The sequence below is a fragment of the Protopterus annectens genome, chromosome 2.part1 (genome assembly GCF_019279795.1).
Source record: "Protopterus annectens isolate FY-2018-M chromosome 2.part1, PAN1.0, whole genome shotgun sequence".
NCBI lineage: Eukaryota > Metazoa > Chordata > Ceratodontiformes > Protopteridae > Protopterus > Protopterus annectens.
The window spans coordinates 354,392,314-354,411,731 of NC_056729.1; the positions used below are offsets into that span (position 1 = coordinate 354,392,314).

Sequence of the window (19,418 nt, forward strand, 5' to 3'; positions counted from 1 at the left end):
AGCCAGGCTGCCAGGTTCAGTGTTTGAAGCTGGGGGTGCAGAATCTGGCTCTCCTGATGTGACAGCTGGGTAGGGGTCCGAGGCAGGTGCCATGGGACTAGCTGTGACACTGCGCAAGAAGGGGTACCAGTGCTGGCGTGGCCAGTCTTGTGCAATCAGTATCATCCTTGGTTTGTCCTGTTTGATCTTTAGTAGTACTTTGGAAAGGAGAGGCAGAGAAGGAAAGGCATAAACTGATACATTTTTCCAGCTGAAGGACAGAGCATCCACTTTCCAAGCTTGTTTGTGGGGAGTCCTTTTGCAGAATTTGTCCAATTGGTAGTTCTGTGGGGAGGCAAACAGGTCTATATCTGGGTTCCCCTACTTGTTTATCAACATGTTGAAAGTCTTTGGCTCCAGTTTCCACTAGTGTGGGTCCACGAGATTTCTGCTTAGTTCTTCTGCCAGTGTATTTAGTTTTCCTGGCAGGAATTGAGCCTGTAGATACACTTGGTAGCTCAAATTTAGTTTTCCTGGCAGGAATTGAGCCTGTAGATACATTTGGTAGCTCAAGGCTGTGTTCCACAGAGCCATGGCTAGTCTGCAGAGGGGGTAAGAATGGGTACCCCCCCCCTGCTTATTTATGTACCACGACAGTGGTGTTGTCCGTCTTTACCATTAATTGTCCTGGAAGAATGTGGTCCTTGAAGGCTGTCGAAGCATTCTGCACAGCTAACATTTCTTTTTGATTGATATGCAGGTGCATTTGACTTGGGTTCCATTTGCCCTGAATGTACTTCCCTGCCAGGTGTGACCCCATGCATAGTCTGATACGTCTTTTGTTAGGGTTTGGGCGGCAGGGGGTAGAGTGAATGGTAGTCCCTTGTTTTGGTGGCAGGACTCTGCCCACCAAAGGTATTCTAACCGTTGGCAAGGTGTGATAGGTATCATTCCTTCTAGATCCTGAGAATGTTGACACCATAGGCTTTTTAGATACCATTGTAGTTTCCTCATATGCAGTCTTGCATATGGAATTAGTAGAATGCATGAGGCCATGAACCCCAAGGCATGCAGTATTTGCCTTGCAGATAGCAGGGTTTTTGTGGCCACTAGTTTGAAGTAAGTTGTCAAATGAATTTGTTTCTCTGGCGTGAGGAAGACCATCTGGACGTTGTGTTCAAGCTTGCTCCCAGGAATGTAATTTGTTGACAGAGTACCAAGATGTGATTTCTTTTCGTTTATGGTATACCCCAGACAAGTTACCACAAATGCCAAATGATTCAAAAGTATGTCCTGGCTTAATGCCTGATCCAGGTATGGGTATATTTGAATATTTCTTTGCCTGCAAAATGCAATGACTGGAGCTAGGCACTTTGTGAATACCCTGTGCGCAGCAGATAAGCTAAAGGGCAGTGCAGAGAACTGACAGTGCATGTAGCCTGCTTTGAAGCATAGGTATCTTCTGCAAGATTCCCTGATTGGGATGTGCAGGCAGGCTTTCTTTAAATCCAGTGTTGCCAGCCAGGCATCTATGCCTAGCATAGGAAGCAACTGGTGAAGAGTTAGCATGTTGAATTTTGGAATCACCAAAAAGGTGTTTAAGATAGAAAGGTCCAGGATAGGACACCATGAGCTGTCTTTTCTGGGTACCAGGAAAAGTCTTGAGTAGAAACCTTGTCCCCTTTCCTCTTCTGGCACAGTTTGAACAGCCTTTATGCTTAAGAGAGAAAGTACTTGTTTTTGAGCCTCTGCCCACTGATTTGGGGGTAGATCTGGCCAACCGTTTGGGGTTGGTAATGTGTGGAAGTGAAATAGGTATCCTTGGGAAACTATTTAAAACCCATTTGTCCTGGGTAATGAGTTCCCAGTTTTTTGCCTGCAGAGCAATATTGCCCCTCTAAAGGAGCAGTCAGTTGAGAAGTGCTTGGAAGTTTAAAAATTAAGTCATTGAGACAGTTTACCATAGGGGGGAGTCTTACTACTCCCTGATCTGGAAGTGGGAGCCCCCCACTGCTTAGTCCTGTGTGTACCCTGCGACTGAAGCCTGGGTGTTCTGCTGGTTCTGGGTTTGGACTGAAGGCCTGGAAGAGGCAGGAAAGGACCAATTCTTAGAGGGCCAATGCCTACTAAATCTTGGAGGCTGTACTTGTAGGAAATCTTTAACAGTTTGCATAGATTTAGCTTTTTCCTCCATCTTTTTAAGTACTACTTCTGCTTTGTTGCCAAACAAGTGGTCCTGATTTAAGGGAGCATCCAGCAATTTAGCTTTAACATGATCTGGCAAGGATTGCTCCTTAAGCCAAGTATGCCTTCTAAGTACAGACCCAGTGACAGCAGCCCTGCAAAATGCCTCTAGTGAATCGAAACCACATTGCAAAGTATGTTTTCCAACTTGTTCAGCAGAATGTATTAAATCCTGTAAATCCTTATTTTCAGCACAATCAGGAATCAACATCATTTTTTGTTTAAGCAATCCAACAATATGTTGCTGATACTTTAACATATGAAACTGGCAATTTAAGGCCCTAATGGCCAAGGTTGCAGAAGTGCATACCTTCTTACCCAATTTATCCAGCGTCCTGTAGTCTCTATCAGAGGGGGTAGGATTTTTGGCAGTAGTAGCCTTAATGCCCTTGGGTCCCTGTGAAATGGTCTCAGGATCCGCAGAAGGATTTTTAAAAAGGAACTTGCGAGAGTCAGGAACCCTGTAATATCCATCAGGTTTTCTGGAAGCAGGGGAGTCAGGGGCCAAGCTAGATTCTGAAAAGGCATCATCAACAATGTCTAGTACAGGAGGGATAGCTAAAGGCCTGTGCTGGGGCAGGAGTAAGAAATCCCTAAGCCTCTTTTTAGAATCAGAGAAATCCTGACTTTCCCAACGAAAATGCTCCCTAAGAGTATGCAAGGTCTCACCAAAAGAGAAATCCTCTGGTAGGGGAGCAGAGGGAATAAAGTCTTCTGCATCAGAATCCTCATAAGTAGATAAGGGTAAATCCTGGTCATCAGAGGAAACAGAAATTTCAGAATCCTGGCCAGAAGTATCATAAGCAAATTCAGTCCTATGTCTCTTAGAGGGGGAAGGTTGGCTTCCCCTGATTAAAGTAATAAATTCTTCAGGCATTCTTATTTGTTTTTTAGGCATAGAGGCCTGACCATGCGGTCTGGGCAACGGTTTTCTAGGCATAGTTCAAGTTTTAGGCCTTGAAGAAGATGGCATCGGTTTAATATGCAAGTCAGTAGGCCTAAATACACTCTCAGAAGCCGGTGCCTGCACAGCAGCTCTGGACCTATTCAAGGTAGAGACATCCGCAGGTCCCACAGTTGAAGCATCTCGCGGCATACCAGACTCCAAATGGGTCTCAGTAGAGGCCTGCATATCTGAAGTAGCGGATATCGGGCTGCGAAAGTGCCTCACTGAGTACCGGTGAACTGGTGACTGGCTTAAGAGAAGCGTCATCGGCAGCTTTGGACCTAGGCGACCTGTCTCTGTCTTTATCTTGGAAATACAATTTTTGGAAAACAAACCACTTAAAAATCCACAGAGAAACAGCCTCAGTCCAGCATGGCTCACAACCCACGTTTATTAATATTATGAGCGCTTTTGTTTGGTACAATACCAAACTTCAAAAAAAACACATGTAACACAAAACATTCAACTGTTATACTTTAAAATTCATCATGTGATCAATCACCTGATCCAATTCCAACACTAGTCATGCGGTTTGCCCTACAAATTACTTAAAGACATAAATATTTTATATGCTATAAAAGGTTAATTCCTTGTTACATAAAACTTTTATGTTAATAAAACATTATTTTACATATATTTTAAAACCATATTCAAACATAAAACCATTAAAAATTGAAAAATATTTAATAGTCATTTGTTAGCATCTCTGCCTTACTTATCTATTCAAGCTCTAACTTTAGTATGGAAGTAATTGAACAAACATCATTTAACCCAGGTAATACATATGAATGGCAACGTAGTTGCCAAACTAATTCACATGCTTCTAATTTTAAAGATGCAGGTCCCTCCCTCTCTTCTTTTTGGATTTGGTCAATAATCCTGAACTTAAACCAGTGTCCTGGATGTTTTTTTACATGGTTTGCTAAAACATTTTCTAACTTTTCTTTCTTTATAGCATAGAGATGTTCATAAAGTCTCTCTCTCAGTTTCCTGCCTTCTCTATGTTTTTAGCTTTGTGTTTTTTCGGAATGTCGGTAGTCGGATGGCTTACCGAAGATGTATTTGGATAATAGAACAGAGTACCAAAATATTTAGAAGCGTAAATATACCGATGAAGAATAGTTCATTGCTTAAATAAGACACAAAACCGACAGCGAGGTATGTTGTGGTCAGGGCCTAGGCAAGAATACAGTATAAATTAAAATCTTTATGAGGTATTTGCTTTCCACAAGAAATACAATTATTGACTTTTACTGACATCGGTTTAGAGCAAAAAAAGTTTCCCCAACGGGATACTTGGCTTTAGTTGAAGACTTCGGTTCTGAAACTCGAAAACAAAAATTTCAGGAGTTGGCCGGCCAGCACTTGCGAACTGCTTTTGCTTCGGGCACTGCAAGGCAAGAAAGACCGATGTAATGACATCGACTGCATGCTTTATACCCCTGACTACCTGACGTCACGGAAGGTAAGACAGCAACCAATGCAGGACCCAAGACTTTGATAATCAGGCCAACTGAGGGCTACTGCAAGCAGATAACCCAAATGTGATTACTGCAACAGTGAAACACGAAGAACATCTATTTATGTGTGCACCCTAAACAGACACCAACCTGGTTAACAGGAAAAACAATGCTCCTACTTAAGAATGAACCTGAAAGCTACCCTAAAAATTATTGGCCAATAATTTGCCTTCCAACAATGTATAAACTGTACACTGGACTTGATGCACACAGAGCTTATAGTCATTTAGAAGAAAACTCAATCATGACAATAAAACAAAAAGGCAAAACAATAAAGTCATATGGAACAAAGGATCATTTGTTGTTAAATAAAGTCATAATGGAGAACTAAAAAGGGGAAGAATCTAAGTATGGCATGGATTGCCCTCAAAAAAGCATTTGATAGTATCCCACATTCATGGATAAAAGAATGCTTAAAAATGTACAAGATACATCCTACACCGATCAACTACATTACAGTGACCATGAAATAGTGGCAGACCACTTTGCAATTAAGCCAAGATAAAGGACAAGTTATTATCCCAGGGATAAAAATTCAAAGAGGGGATATTTTAGGGTGACTCCCTATCACCACTGCTATTCTTATCTTGCCCTTAACCCATTAAGCTAACAGATTAGGCCATGGTTATAATTTAGCTCCAAGAAAACAACAAAGTGTAAAGACTTACCTTCAACTGAAACCACAACTGCAAGTTGTCAAAACTTTTTCAGATGATACAATAATGTCATTTGGTCCAAGTCTGCAAAAGCAACCTTTAAAGCAGGAAAACTGCAGCAGCAAGTTTGGTACAAGAATGTGACATAAAAGAACTTGAGCCAGAGGTAGTGTATACATATTTGGGAATTGAAAAAGGATCAACAATAAAACATGAACAAATGTGAATAAAACTAGTGCTCAAGAGAATGGAATCCCAAACAAATCATTAGAGTGGCAAACGAGATCTAAGGTAATCTGGCAAGTAATGGACATTATGGGTAAAGGGAGGAGCTTGAGAGTCAGATCCAAGAATCTAAAGAGAAAGGCCTAGTCGGATCAGAGACCCATATGTTGAGGAATGAATGAAAATGACAACATCAGATCTATTGTTATGTTTACTTCCACAACTGTGCTATGCTCAACATTAGATCACTGTTAAGCTAAATGGGATGAATATTAGAACTTAGTAAGGAAGGAATAAGCTGGATCAGAGTTGCAGGATTCCTTTAAGAATAGACTTAGAGAAGAAATCTAATTTGCAGTGCTTCATAAAGGTGGGCCCAGATGACTAAGTTGCTGTGTCTAGTCCACCATTTTCTAAAAAGCCACAGAAACACCCAGAGCAGAGTCTGACCTTGCCTGGAAACGACTTCTTGTGGCAAGAACAAAAAGTAATAATATAGGGCAACCATTTAGAAAGTCTGTTTATACAGTGGTTATCACTTTTTACTTTATCAGAAAGCCCTGGATTTTGTTCTTTCAGTATAGTACCTGAGCTAGAATTCTCACCCTTATTTGTAGGCTCTGGAAAGAAAACCGGGAGATGTACAGCCTAGCTTAGTGTAACCTCTAAAACAACCTTAGACATAAAGGAAGGCGGGATTTGTTCTCGAACTTTCCCTATCTTTGTGAAAAATGAGAAAGTAATAACTCATCATTCAGACACTTTTCTTGCAGAAGTCAGACCAATAAGCAGCATTGTCTAGAATGTCAAATCAGCCTCATGAGCAAGTTCAAAAAGTGTGTGCGCAATCTAAAAAACAAAATTAAGATCGCAAGCAGGTGTTACCAGTATGCTAGGTGGATGGATACTTAACACCCCCCCCCCCACTTTCAAAAACTGTTTCAGAAGCTGTAGGGTAGAAGGGGAGGAATCCACTGGCAGACAAGCAGAAATGGTAGAGAGATGAACCTTGACAGAAGCATGAGGGAGAGACCAGAGGATAACTAAAACAAATACAAAGACCAGAGGATAACAAATACTAAAGAATCGCAGGAGTATGAGCCCTGGTTCATGGATTGGCACCAACTAAAAAGCATTTCCCATTTACCATATATGATTTTCTAGCAGCAGGTTTCTTCACTTCCTTTAAAACCTGGTGCATGTCTTAGGAAGAAAAGGTGCCTAAAAGGTATTGACATTCCATCATCCAGGCAGTAAAGTGAACAGGTTGATGGTTGAGGTGTATCAAACACCTGTTGGCCTGTGCAATTACGTCCATTATGTGAGGAAGGTTGTGGCAATTGCCCTCGGTCATTTTTAAAAGAAGACAGAACAGCTGAGGAAAGGGAGGATAGGGTGGAAAGCCATACAGGAACATTCCCATCCATGGAAATGAAAAGGCATCTGTCTTCCAGGCTAGCTTGGGAGCCCTGGAACAGAATTTCTTAAACTGGATTTCAACTGGAGGCAAAAGAATTTAAGAAGTTCCCCATAGTTAGATCAGTTCCTGGAAAAATACCAAGTGTAACTTCCATTCATGATGTGTCCTGGTCTTACTCAGCTTGCCTGCCACAATGGTTTGCTCTGGCACAATGCATGCAGCCTGGAGGGACAAACTGAATTGTGTTGCTAAATCCCAGGCTATCACAGTTAATCTGCAAAGGGGTAGGATTTGGTTTCTCCTTGTTTATGTACCACATCACTCTGGTATTGTCAGAGAGCCTGGAGCCCAAGATGGCCCAGAGATTTGAGAGCATTTACTAGAGCTATCATTTCCTTGACATTCATATGTTTTAATTGGTTTTATTTGCCCCATAGACCTTGCTCCCTCACTCCTTTGGAAAAAGATTCCCAAGCAATGTCTGAAACATCTGTCATTACAGACAGAGTGGGAACTGGCAGGGAGTAGGGAAAATCAAGGTTGAGAGATACCTAACTACCCATCAATACAACTCCCTTTTTGCAAACCCCAGTAATGGAATTTGAAACGATAGACAGTGATAGTGTTGGGACCAAACTGACTTCACAAACCATTGAAATTTTCTCACGTGAAGTCTGAGCAAGGGAATCATTAGAATAGTCAAAGCTATCAAACCTAGAATTCTGAGATATTCTCTCGATAAGAGTCTGGTTCAATAATATCAGAAATTGTTCCCTGTAACTGCACTTTGTCTTGAAGAAGAAATGCCATCATAAGTATAGTATCTAGAAGACACCCTACAAACACTATCATACGAGAAGGAATAAGAGAAGATTTCTCACTATTCACCTGAAATCTCAGCATGAGAAATATCTTCACTACCCAAACCAGAGACTCTTGACAAGCCGAAAAAGAATTGTAAACAGAAAATATGAATGCCCCACGGACCAGCAAATGGCTATTACAGAAGCCATACTCTGTAAACATACTCAAATCTGTAAGATAACCCAAAAGGCAATACAGCAAACTGAAAAAGCAAACCAGATAAAAAGAAATGCAAAAAAGCACTTGAAATGTGAAGGTATACAACTCTTAAAACAAGGAGGAGGAATGAAGGGTAGCAGAGACTGTAAAGAAAACATTTTGAGCTTTGGAACTGTGATATAAAGATTTACAAAGAAAGGACTAGTACTGGTCTCCACATTCTCTCGCTCTCTCTGGCACCAGAAAAATTCTTGAATAAAATCACTTCCCTTTTGGTCTGGGAAAAAAGATTATATCCCCCCAAAGGCAGTACCTTATTCAGAAAAGTAGGGAACAGGCCGGATTGGCTGGAAGATAGGGTCATAGGTTCATAGGTTGATACTAGGCTATCTGCCCTAAGGCATTTACAAGCCTAGCCAGAGTGTGTTTGGCTTTCGCCACCCTTCCTAGATTAGTTGACACTGCCTCTGTATAGTAGGTCACAGAAGATAGCCCATTTAAGGTTAGTTTACCGTGCCTCTATCTAGCAGTGACACAGAAGAGATCCCAAGGGTAAATTTACGATCTCCCATCCAAATGTCAAGATTCTTCTTGAAGAGGGTCATTGAGGGGCTCTGTCTGACATGGATTGGGATTTTGTTCCAGAGTGAGGGGAGCCTCTGGGATAAGAATCTGTCCCTCCAGCACGTTCTATTTATTTCTGTGCCGAGGTTTAAGTCACTGGAGCGTGTAGTTCTGATGGATTTGGATTTCTTGAGGTGGAGCATGTCCATTAATTCTGGGTTGGACATGGCTTTATACGTCAGGCACAAATCGCCTCTGAGTAGGTGGTAAGCAACTGAGTAGAGCTGGAGTTTCTTTAGCCTAACTGCGTAGGGCATCTGTTTGAGTCCCTTGATCCTCTTGGTGAGGTACATTTGGGGTCTTTCTAGTTGTAGCAGGTGTCGGGTAAGGTACATCCCAAATGGGGCACTGTATTCAATTATGGACCTGATGAGTTGAGGGGCACAATGACCTCTCTTGATCTAGATGTGAACCCCTTTGTGATAAGGTGGGCTATATAGAATGTCTTTCTAACCACTTTGGCAATGTGATTATCAAAGGAGAGATTGCAATCTACTTGGGTCCCCAAATCCCTAATTACTTCTTCCGTACTTAATGGATTACCACCTATGTGGTAATTTGTGGGCACTTTGTTTTCCCCAAAGGGGATGACTATGCACTTTTTGGCATTTAACTTTAGGCCATGGCTCTGGCACCAGTTATCTGTCTCTGTGAGACCTTTTTGGAGGATGCTTGTGTCAGCCGGTGAGTCGATTATGGTCCCCAGTTTGCAGTCATCCGCAAACTTTGTCAGCCATAGTCCTCCTGTGTTAGCCTGTACCTCAGAGAAATATATACTGAACAAGAGAGGTCCCAGGACTGAGCCTTGTGGGATGCCACTTGTAACTGGTTTCGAGTCTGACATGGCACCTGCAATTCTGACCATGTGGGTTCTATCCCTAAGCCAGTTTGCAACCCATCTTGTGACATAGGGGTTGATATTTAAGCTGGTGAGCTTATTTATGATGCCCAAGTGGGGTATTGTGTCGAAGGCTTTTGCAAGGTCAAGGTAGGCTGTGTGGACTACCTTCCCTTCATCTATGGTCTTGGTGACCGTTTCAAAGAAACTGACCAGGTTCAAAAGGCAAGATCTGCCCTTAAAGCCGAATTGGGTAGGATCCAGTGTTTGGAGATTCCCAATGTCTTGGTTTATGAGTTCCATGATGATAGCTTTGCAGACCAGGCTAGTTAGGCTTATAGGGCGATAGTTTCCGGGGTCCGTTGTGGCACCACCTTTATGGAGTGGGACCACTGTTGCTGTACGCCATTCTTTGGGTACATATCCTGTTGTAAGGCTGAGACTGAACAGTGATTTTAAGTGAGGGTTCAGTTCTTCTTGGAGCTCATGTAAAACAGCCCGGGACACCGTCCGGTCCCATTGATGCTGTTTTTTGCTTTGGAGAGGGCAGCTCTCACCTGTGCATCTGTGATGTCAGGGAGGCTATACTCTATTGGGATAGTCATTTGCTCATTTGGGGGGGAGAAGTTTGCACTGAACCTGTCTGCCAGGATGTTGGCAATGTCTGTGAGTTCAGTGTATTTTCTGTCATTTTGCACTAACTCAGAGCATATCTGGGAGTTTCCACCCAGGTTTCTGACATAACTAAAAGCCTTGTGATTATCTTTAGCGTCTTGTGCAATTTTTCTTTCAAATCTAGCCTTAGATGATTTTATGAGGGATCGTAGTTTCTTGCTAGTACTGATCAGAGTTGCCTTCCCTTTCAGGGATTTTGCTCTGTCGTGTAGTAGCTTCCACCTTCTGTTGTACAGCTTATTTATGGCTGGGGTCCACCAGACAGGTCTCCTGCCTTTGGAGGAGTGTGCCTTGGTTTTATTTGGGATAGCACGATCCATGCATTCCTGTAGGTATCCATAGAATGCATTTGTAAAGGATTCTGCGGTTTGGGCCATATTTTCCACTGGCCCTGGGGCTTTGAAGGATTCCACCTCGGTTTTGAGAAGTGGGAAGTTTGCTTTTGAGAAGTTTTTGACCGTGGTTTCCTTTGCTGGGGGTGGGGACGGGATATGGATGTCCATAGTGATTAATTTATGGTCAGATCTTACCAATGAGGGGTATACCTCTGGTATGGAACAGAGTCCCCCATGTTGGCATTGATCAGGTCCAATGTGAAGGAATCGCTTGAAACTGAGGGAGGAGTCCCACCTGCTAGCTTGTAGCCTTTTAGAATTATTCTCAAAACCCAACTGTCTAAAGTTATCTGCTCCCACACAGAATAATGCAGACCTAAACAATGGGATATATTTACAGAGATGACAGGGTGGGAAGGGGGGAAATCAAGAGGAGTCATACAGTCAGTCTAATGTTTTAGGTTGTCCCCCCCCCTTTTTTTTTATTTTGTTCGCCTGAAACTTGTTGTGTAGGCATGTTCAGCTTTTTCAAAGATAAAGTTGAAATGGAACAAAATAGCTTTTGTTATATTATTGAAAGGAAGGAAGGTTAAAAACTCTGGGCAACCCTCTGATTTAACTTTCCAGTTTCATCAACACCCTTAAGGATATCCACAGAGGAAGAATCACAAATTTCTTTATCCACAGGAGCATTTGACATTTCAGTTTTAAAATCTTTTGACAAACTTTCAGCTTGCGACCAAGTAAACTTTCTCAAAACATAGCCAGTTACAGCAACCCAGTAAACATCAGCAGTATCATAAAATAAAAATCAAAGAATGTTTGGGTACCTGAGACGTAGCAGATACTGCGAAACACACAGAAGTTTTAGCATCTTAAAGGAGGGAGATCAGTAATTAAATTACTTAAAATATCAAAGGAAGCCAGCAAATATGTGTACCTGACAAGCTACAACTCTGAAAGCCAATGTGGAAAAATATATATATATTTTTTTTACCAAATGTAACAAAAACCTTTCCCAATTTGTCAGAAAAGGTAAGGCTAGCAGCTAAAATATTCTTGGTAGAAGCTGAACAGACAAGGAATATACTGCAGGATCTGCCCTGAGGTTAGGGAAAAAAAAAGCTTATGGGACTGGAGCACTTTATACAGCTTATCAGATATTTGAAGAGTAGAAGACTATCAGGAAAAATGCAAGCTTCCTAAAAGGCATACTCTATAGCTGGCAAAATGGAATGAACAGATGCAGGTTGAAGAAAATCCTCATGTAATGGATTATATCTTCACTAAGATTCAACAAGTATTTGCTCCCATTGAAAAAAAATCCCTCATATTGGCAACAGTTTATGAAAAAGACCTTTTTCAGGCAGAGAATTTGAGGAAGAACTCTCTTCAGAATCTCCACCCTGTAGTGAAGAGATGAACACAGTCTCAGTCCAAATCCTGTCATTCAGACTGGGACTCAAAATCTGACAGAAGAAATTATTTTGCTGTTCTGAGGAGGATAATCACCATTCAAAGGACTATCAAGCCCTCAACAATCCTTTAGCCAAACTCAGACAGGTATCTTCTCTAAATCGGGAAAAATGAATGATCTTATGCCTTCTTTTTCTAGGAGACCCTCCCAGATAAAGAGCAGCTGTATCAATGGTCCTTTCCTTTTGGGAGAGGCTCCTCCATGCAGTTTATCGAAGGAACATCCTCCAGTACATTCCCCAAAGCTTGCAAAGGTGATTCTCCCCTCCCTGGCAATGTCAACTGTACAGCCGCAGAGGAAGTACCTAGCTACCAGTCCAGAGTGGCATCTTGAGGAGCAACACCAGGAGAAAAAGATGAGCAGTTTGAAAAGCAACTGATTGCCACAGCAGTCACATATCAGAGGCAGAGGCAAGAAGGAAGCTAGCTCGAAGATTGAAGCTTCCTGGACAACTTTTTTTTTTCTTCTTGCTACTTAGGGAAGAAGTGACAGTCTTAGCAAGATCCTGGTTGATGCCCTAGTTGTGGATAGAGCCTTAAAGAAAAGTCTGAAAAACCTCCGGACTAAAGAAGTAATTACTGAGGTAAAATTTTTTAGTCAAGCACCAAAAATACTTTCCCAACCCCCTCACAACAAAGTAATGGATAGGTGGTACACTTTTCTTCACAAAATTTACTAAACTTCACCAAAGAGTTAGGAAATACCCAGAGGGACGCAGAACTGGCTTACAACCAAATATGTGATAAACCATCAGCAGAGCTGAGAAAGGTCACAGTTTCTCACAGAAAAGTAATTTTTTTTCTTGAAAAAAAATCACCAAGGACTTGCCCTGTCCAATAAAGTACAAATCCCACAAAAAAAATCTGACGCAAAATATTGTTAGTTTTAGAAGAAAAACACAATTTTACATAAATTCCCTCAAAGAAATCCAACCATAAAACTGAAGCTCTGAGGTAAAGTTTTTTTATTGACAAGTACTCCAACAGGCAGAAATACCCTAAAATAAACAATTCAACAAAACAAAAACACTAACAAAAAATAATGCCGATTTGCTCATTTTAGAAGAGCAGCTAGCCAACTGATATCCCAAAACCCAGGGAAGGGTGCACTCTTTGGCAGGACGTTTCTTCTGACGTTTTGGTGCAACTGATTATCTTTGCATCGTCTTGCATACCAGGGTCTAGAGCCATAAGCTTGGGAAGTTTGGCTAGCTGGTCAACTCCTTGGCAAGACACCTCACTTACAGTAAAGCTACCGCAGTAATGATCTAATGACGCACATATACTGGGTACACTCCCTAGCATGCATGGGTAGGCACTACATGGTCATCCACAGCACCTGGCTAGGGCTAACCTTTGAACTTCTCTTATGGCCACACCACTGGAGTTCAGGAGCTTAAATAAAGACGCAAACAAAGATGCATCTATGGTTAGAAGAAAACTAAGATGTTACCCTGGCAGTTCTGTGATCACCAAAAGTTCTATAATTAAATTTCATTGCTGAGACACACTCCGTTATTTGTTCTCCCCAGTATCATAATTTGTAAAACTGCTGCATGAATTGCCAACTATATCACAAAGCATGCCACATAAAACACTTACTTCTGGATTTTGTGTCATCTGGAAGCACCATCAGATGATGTCATCAACTGGACAAACAGCGCGTGGCTATGGTATTAATCTGAAGGGGGTCTTTGCTATGCCAAGAAAGTGCACTGAAATTCTATAATATTCTATGCTATTGAATCTCATTACATATTCTGAGCACAGACCAAACTTGCCTGAGATTTCAGCAGGCAGCCGAGCCATGCCAATGTTCTCTGGTGCAGTAACTCCACCTGTATGGTACACCCGATAATGCTGGCAGGGAGCCAGGTTTGACAAACAGGTGGAGCTGCATGATCATGAGGCTGATGGGAGAGGAGTTTCACATGAACAGAGACGTAGCTATAATACCTGCAATTTTTCCATCAGAGATAAAGCACTTTCGCACAAGGCCACTAGCCCACTAGGAAGTTAAATATGTTTTTGAAAACAGAACACTGAGAACCATCCCCACACGTGTTTTGGAGAATGTTCTCGCATTACACTGAACTGCATATGCATCTGGTTCCAGTTTCTCCCCCTTGACTCCTGAAGCCTGCAGTACAGCTCCAGCTGTACATAGTACTTGGCACTGAAGACAGTATGGCTTTTTTTTTCAAACACCTTTACTGAATTATCACTTGTGACATAGGCAAATTTACAGTCATATAAAAGTAATCAACCTATATTAACATAAACATTATACTTCACATATAAAGCTATATATCCTAAGCAATATTACATAAATTATTCAATTCCTGCTTTTTTATGCAAGAAACATCTGCAATAAACCATCACTTACTACACAGGCAACCATACATTTATATAAATGAAAACAAACCACACCAACACGATCCTACTCGCAAACATTTTACATCAAAAACCGTACTGACACACACTATATATCACTTAATCTACCCAATCTCTCTCACTCAAACATTACATAGCTCATTTAAATCCTGCTGCCTTTTAGGCCTCAATTCCTCCCTTGTAGGTATTGTTCCCACAAATCACATTTTTTCCAATGTAATTTGCTGAAAACAGTATGGCTTATCTCTAGGTACTGCCTGCAGTACCTGGCTCGACATACAGGTGGAATATCCACCTTGCCAAGCCCACTAAGATCAATGAACATTTTTCATTACAGCACTAAGTCAGTCGATGTACCCATACATGCATATACGCATGCATATAATCTTTAATGTAAACCATCTTTGCAGTGATTCACATACTCAGTTTTCTTCCTGAGAGTGATCATACTACAATGTAGACAACTAATGGATAGTTGCATCTGTTTTTTTTAAACTTCATGCCATCTATTATACACATCACTTGAAACCTTGACCTGTTTGTTCCTTTTCTAGCTACCTTTTATTTGAGCATAAATGCATTTAGTTGTTCACTAATTTGTCTGATTACCAAACCAAGTAACTGACTGACTGTGCTGCAGTCCGTGTCATTGTTTAAATTTGCTAAAGTCTACAAAAAACACACCTATCCACTAGAAACTGCCCCCCCCCCGACACACACACACACACACACACACACACACACACACACACACACACCATTACAGTGCAGGACCACATGGCTCAATCAAAAAGTACTTGGACACTTGTTCAGCAAGCAGGAAATATACACACAAGTTTAGTAAACCTAACAAGCATAGCTCCAGTGAAGAAACTAACGAAAATAACTGCATATTTTATAATCATTATAATCAGAGGGGCAAATTTGCATGCAGAGAGCATAATTACAGCAAAACTCAGTGGTAAAAAATTACCCATTCCACAAGACCTTTAACGGTGACATAGCCTTGAGCTGTTTCTCTCCCTTCTCTCTCTTTCTGATGTTAGCTACTGAAATACTAAATCGGATCTTCAATGAAAACTGGCTGTCTGAGCAGGGTAAAGGAAAGGGGGTCTAGTAGCCTTGAAAAGTTTTAGAAGCCAAGTATGAATGTACATGATTTTAGTACTGCTGAATGAGGAGGCTGGCCACCCCAAACCAGATATACGAATCGTATCAGCAAACCCATTTCAATGATTCTCACCTTCTTATTCTTCCTCGTAGCCCTTATTCGATTGACAGCAACTGAACCAGGCAAAGGATTGTGTTTTTTACGTTCTGTTACAAACTTTCCAAGTGTTTTCAGAGATGTCAAAGGAGACGGCTCAGTACTAGAAATTAAAAAAAAGAAAGAAAGAAAAGATTAGTCATCTGGAAAAATGTGAAGAAATGTTTACACAGACAGTCTGCCTCACAATATCAGTAATGGGCATCTGCAAGAAAACAAAAACATTGATTCCTTCACTTGTTATTCTGTCCTGAGACAAAACATGTCATATGTAGCAGTCAACTGAAAATGCAACTTCAAGTATTTCACAGTACATGTAAACTAATTCTTCTCTCCAAACCATCATAATGGTATCAACAATGCAAAGGTCTTTTCTGACAAGTCATATTCATTGACTGTTAATAGGCTAATGACCCAAGGAGCCTTTCTAAGCCTACCAAGTTTTCCCAAAAGAATAATGATATCCTACATTCAAGTAGTACACTGAGTGCCAGGCATTTATAAAGCCATCTCTGTCCATGAGTGCCGTGGGTGCTGGGACCAGTATACATTACCTATCCCCCACCCACTTGTCAAGGTTGGGTAATAGACTATATATTTATATATATTTATATATATATATATATACATATATATATATATATATATACATATATATATATTTACACACACACACACACACACACACACACACACACACACACACACACACACACACACACAATGTAAATAGTACGCATATTCTATGTTTAGTCTTAGGTCAGAACCTCTTCCCATCGGCATGGCATTTTAAAGATACAGTCCACTCCAGAAACCAAATCATTCCATTTGTTCAAGGGTTAACAGAAGAAAAACTACCTCATGTCATCTTTAAACCCACAATGCCATAAGGACAGTAAAGTACAGTTGTATAAGGCAGTGACGCCCCACCACTGGCAACAGTAATCTAGGACCCTCAATCCTCACCACTAGCACCAGTACGGGATGTACACTTGGGAGAATGACAAGTGCACACACAGTAAAGTGCAATTTCCCTTAAGAGTGCACAGAGACCACAGTCAGTCTGAGGCTGGTTTCCCCTCTTTCTCCAGATCTCCAATAAGACTCCCCACTGGCACAGCTATAGAGCTGAGAGCTAAGCTGGTTGACTCTTAATCAGCTACTTAAAGTCCCATAACAAAGGGTGTCCAGTCCTGTGCAATATTACTATTAATCCAACTGGTAGCTTGACCAAGAGCAAGGCTATTAGGAGTGGCCCACAGTGTCACCAAATAAATATGCAAGTACTCTCAGAATTTAAATAGGTCTCACAAATATCAGCCACAATGATAGGTTTAAATATGTTTAATAATAAAAGAAATGGAAAATACTCAGTACATATTCACAATAACTTCACAGTTCAAAATTACTGGAAATATTTAAAAAGTACAGTTTTGTACCTACCATAAATGTAGATGTTCGAAGATCCACATTGCTGCAGTCCTTACATATGGGTAGTCCGCTGTCCTCGGTCGGCCCGAATACCAAAGTATTAGGCTGACGTCGGTCATGGGCGCTCAGAACTGACATCAGAGCGTCAGGGTATAAAAGCGCATGACCGACGTCATATCCTCAGTCTTTTCTTGCCCCAGATGTCAGAAGGCCCTAAAAAGAAAGGCCACAACCAAAAACAGGAAATTCCCCCGAAAAAACATGTACAAACAATAACTACCACCCAAACCACACCACCATTCCAAACTGCAGAGGGGAAGGAGGGAGGGAAAATTGGACTGCAGCAATGTGGATCTTCGAACATCTACATTTATGGTAGGTACAAAACTGTACTATGTTCTTCATCTCACATTGCTGCAGTCCTTACATATGGGTAGAATCCCAAAGCAGAGGTAAAGGGAGGTTGGCAAAATCATAAAGCATTGGGAGCTGCTAAAATGCCCTGTAATATAGCAGTGGCAAATCCAGCCCTAGATTTAGAATAAAGAGGAAGGTGGTAATGTTTAGAAAAAGTATGCACTGAACTCCAAGTAGCTGCTTCCAAAATATCTTTAGTAGCTACCCCCCTTAAAAAGGCTGTAGAAGTGGCAGTAGCCCTAGTGGAATGAGGCGTCATTCCAGCGGAATCTCCTTACCATGATGGGAATAACAGAAAGCAATACAAAAACCAATCCACTTAGAAATAGTTTGTTTTGAAACAGGTTTTCCCTGAGAACCCAAAGCAAAAGAAACAAACAACTGCTGAGACTGCCTGAACCCTTTAGTTCTGCTCAAATAATAACGCAACTGCCTGTGAATATCCAAAGTGTGCAAAATCTTCTCCCCTTTATTTTGGGGGTTTGCATAAAAAGTAGGCAAATGAATAGTTTGGTTCAAGGCCACACTAGAAACCACTTTAGGCATAAAAGTAGGATTGGTACGCAGAGATACCCTATCCTTATGAAAAATTAGGAAGGGCTCAACTGCCATAAGGGCCTGTAATTCAGAAACCCTTCTTGCAGAGGTAATGGCCAACAGAAAAGCAGTCTTCCATGACAAAAACTTCAACTCGGCAGTAGCTGCAGGCTCAAAAGGTTGTAAAGTAAGTTTTTCCAACACAAAATTGAGATCCCAAGCAGGAGTAGGAGCTCTACATGGGGGTCTTATGTTTTTAGCCCCTCTAAGAAATTGCTTAAACAAAGGATGAGAGAATAATGGAGGGTCACAGTCATAGTGAGCAGAAATGGCTGCAGCATGGACCTTTATAGAGGAGAAAGACAAACCCTTGTCCAATAACTCAGTAAGATATTGAAGAGAAACACTTAAATCAGGCTTGGAAACATCAAAGTCCTTCGCTTTGCTCCAAATAAAAAATCTCCTCCATTTATCCGCGTAAACTTTCCTTGTACTAGGCCTTCTGGCCTCCAAAATAACATTCAAAACTTGCTGTGGAAGCTGAGACCCTCCAGGGTCTAGAACAGAATATGCCAGGCTGTTAGATGCAGAGACTGGATTTTGACATTGAGAAAATGATTGCCCTCCTGAGACAAAAGGTGCGGAATCGAAGGCAAAGGCCATGGAGGCTCCCGTGCTAAACTTCTCAGCAGTGGGTACCAGTGCTGTCGAGGCCAATCCGGAGCTATTAGAATCATGGATGGCTTGTCTTGTCTGGCCTTCAAGAGTACCTTGGGGAGGAGAGGCAGAGGTGGAAAGGCATAGACGTGAAGATTGCTCCAACTGAATGATAGAGCATCCACCTTCCAAGCTGTGGGATGAAACATTTTTGTGCAAAACTTTGGCAACTGGTAATTTAGTGGAGAAGCGAACAGATCTATGTCTGGAGTTCCCCATAACACTGTCAACTTTCGAAATACATGAGGATCCAATTTCCACTCGTGGGGATCCACTATCTGTCTGCTTAATACATCTGCTAAGGAGTTCTGTGCTCCTGGTAGAAACCTTGCCTGAAGATTGAGGTGTAAACTGAGAGCAGTCTCCCACAAAATCATCGCTTGCCTGCAAAGTGGGTACGAATGGGTTCCCCCTTGCTTGTTGATGTACCACATGACAGTTGTGTTGTCTGTTTGAATCAACACTTGCCCTGGGTGAAATAAATCCTTGAAAGCCATCAATGCAAATTGGACTGCTAACATCTCATTCAAGTTGATATGCAAATGTTGAAGTCTGGCAGGCCACGTGTCTTGAACCCATTTTCCATTGAGGTGTGCTCCCCAAGCCTTGTCCGAGGCATCTGTCGTTAAAATCTGACTCGCCTCCGGTCGGGTCACAGAGAGTTCCCTTGTTTAGGTGACATTCCTGAGCCCAC

General features: G+C 41.5%; 1 protein-coding gene across 1 annotated transcript in view; it reads right to left on the minus strand.

The window, feature by feature from the left end:
- The window catches only part of HASPIN (histone H3 associated protein kinase), a 1,280,677-nt gene extending 1,264,956 nt beyond the window's left edge, over positions 1-15,721 (minus strand). The window contains exon 1 of the mRNA XM_044063451.1: positions 15,599-15,721. The gene's annotated coding sequence lies outside the window, so the exon portion shown is untranslated. The remainder of the gene's footprint in view (positions 1-15,598) is intronic.
- Positions 15,722-19,418: the final 3,697 nt, after the last annotated feature.